Below are 2,745 nucleotides of genomic sequence, written 5' to 3'. Positions count from 1 at the left end.
TGTGGCTGAAATTTTACCGCGATTTCGCTGGAAGCGGGTGCAATTTTTCAGATTAGCACCCGCTCCCGGCGAAATCCTGCGGTTGACCTTATGACAAATTTTAAATTATATACATATTATAGTATATACAAAAACATATGTCCGTAGATCGTCAGAATAAGGTCAATGAATTATAAAATCAAAAGCTTTTCATGAAAAACAGGTTGGTATAAGAGTATCATCGTTCAGATCAAACCTTTCGGCGTAAGACTGAAAATCGTGGTAGGTCCACTGTATAATTGACTTTGTTATGCTTTTTATTCCGAGAGTAGATCATTTCTTCCTTCCTTTCTACGTAATGGGTTCTTGGGTGATCGTTTTTGCTTATTTCCAGTTGGAGAGAGAGGATAATAGAGCGGCAGGGAAAGAGAGAAAGAGTGGGAGGGGGGAGATAACGAAAGGTCGAACAGAAGGAAAGAAGGTTGATCAGACCGACCAGGGTAGGCCGACGAATGTTTGGATGAATAAAAGTATGAATAAACCGTAATTTCGTTGCCGCTGCAAGGGGGCGGCTCCACCGGGCCTCACGATCAACTTGCAGCTCTCTTGTCGCAAAACTATTCTTGACCAAATTAGTCCACTGTTACGATTAAATCGACACCCAGTCCTGAGACATCAATTTTCGATAGGTTTACCGAAGCTGTCGATGTCATCAAAAACGTCTGAAGAAGACTTTGTCCCAAACTGATCCTGGGAATAAAATGGCAGACTGTCAGTCTAATCATGTTGCAATATATCGATATAAAATCATTAGAGTCCATTCAACCGTATAAATTCTTTTCAACATTGCCATCTTAAATTTCTGACATCTGTGACACCTTTCTTATTTTGTTAGACATTGCAGTGTATAGCCCTGAAAAAGGTACATTTATTATCTTAAACAACTCGGGTTTCGAAATAAAAATGGTAACGCAGTTTCACCTTGAGGGTGTTGATTCAATCCGACTTTCATTTTTTTAAAATAGGTACGGCACTGATTCCATATATATTTTTTCCGAAGGATTTGTGAACGAATCAACGAAAGAAAGAAAACTTGTCGAATATCCGGGGTTTTGCGAGACCCTCGGATCAATAAAATGTTGAAATATCAAAAATTTGTTGAGAAAATGATTATTTTCCCGGCAAATATCTATTTTGCGAAAGATAGAAACCAGCGGGTAGCAGACAGCAGCATTTGAACGACTAGAATCGTTTACTATTTTATTTTTTTTAAACACAATTCTGACATAATAGAAGAATTCTAGAGATTAACGGCTCTTCCAAAGGGTTAAGTCTTGACGATGGTGTCCCCAAATCTTGCGAAGTACGTTGCGAAATGGAGCAAAAAGCAGAGAGAACTGACATGCCCTGTGTTTTTGTACCTGTATTTGTAATGAACCACCAGACCAGTTTTATATTTAGAGTGAATTCACTCTACATGTCCTGATCCCGTCGATACCGCGTGTAGAGTGTAGGTAACAGCAAAAATACAGCTGGTCTGGTGGTTCATTACAAATTCAGTTACAAAACACAGACAGGGCATGTCTGTTCTCTCTGCTTTTTGCTCCATTTCGCAACGTATTTCGCAAAATTTGGGGACACCATCATCAAGACCTGGCCCTTTGGAAGAGCCGTTGATCTCTAGAATTCTTCTATTATGTTAGAATTGCGAGTAAAAAAATAAATAAGCAAATGATTTTAATCGTTCAAATGCTGCCGTCTGCTACCCGCTGATTTCTATCTTTCGCAAAATTCATATTAGTCGGGAAAATAATCATTTCCTCAACAAATTTTTTCATTTTTCAATATTTTATTGATCCGAGGCTCTCGCAAAACCCCGGATATTCGACAAGTTTTCTTTTTTTCGTTCACAAATCCTTCGGAAAAAATAGATATGGTATCAGTGCCGCACCTATTTAAAAAAATTAAAAGTCGGATTGAATCAACACCCTTAAAAGAAAGTCTTCAGTTCTGAGCAAATGTGTCTTTTCACAACGAACAATTGTTTGGGCTATCAAGAGGGCTGCATTAATACAAGTAATATTTTTTCTTATTGCAAAACTTCTATGTTAAGTATGTAAACGGAATACTATACAGCTTAGGAAGCTATCCTTTTAACACTCGGTAAATTTGCCCTAACGACCTCCAAGAATCGGTTAAACTGAATACGAGTCGTAGATGCTACGTAACCAGCATGTCGGTAGTATAATCTAAGAAAAAATGCTCGTCTGCTTTGTTTCTTTTGTTTCGCCCGCTCCACCTCGACCCCCTCCTTCTCTGACTATCTTGCTACTTGTTGAGCCAATTTCCGAAGATTCAACCAAGAAAATGAGAGCTAAGGGACGGTAAGGATGCGGAGAATTCAAGCAACTTTCTTACGACCAGGACGATAGCCTGCTTAGAGCGAAGAGCTGAGGGTCTTCTCCGTAACCTCCTCGATGTTTAGACCTATGTATAGATTCTACTAATGGAGGTTGAAACGCAGCAAGTACACAGCGTAAACGTCGATAATATACCAAGCAGGTCTACGTTGTAAGTAAGTTTGAACTGAATAAGTGAAGTAAAGTGGGTGAGTCAAGTAACTGCCAACGAGCAAGTTGGTATAAAGACTAAGCTAACTCTCAGCCTCGTCTTCACCGTGGGAGTAGACCTACAGCCGAGTGGCACGGTACGCAAAGCTAAACCATTGTTTATGGATCCTGAACACTGCGTATTTCACTATTCACT

At 39.5% G+C, this 2,745-nt stretch overlaps 1 protein-coding gene across 1 annotated transcript in view; it reads right to left on the bottom strand.

Annotated features, from left to right (window-relative positions):
- The window catches only part of LOC117182208 (paired box protein Pax-5-like), a 380,233-nt gene that overhangs the window by 317,694 nt on the left and 59,794 nt on the right, over window positions 1-2,745 (bottom strand). The window lies entirely within an intron of this gene.

The sequence above is a fragment of the Belonocnema kinseyi genome, chromosome 10 (assembly GCF_010883055.1).
Source record: "Belonocnema kinseyi isolate 2016_QV_RU_SX_M_011 chromosome 10, B_treatae_v1, whole genome shotgun sequence".
NCBI classification, from domain to species: Eukaryota; Metazoa; Arthropoda; class Insecta; order Hymenoptera; family Cynipidae; genus Belonocnema; species Belonocnema kinseyi.
This window is presented reverse-complemented; position numbering and strand designations above follow the sequence as displayed.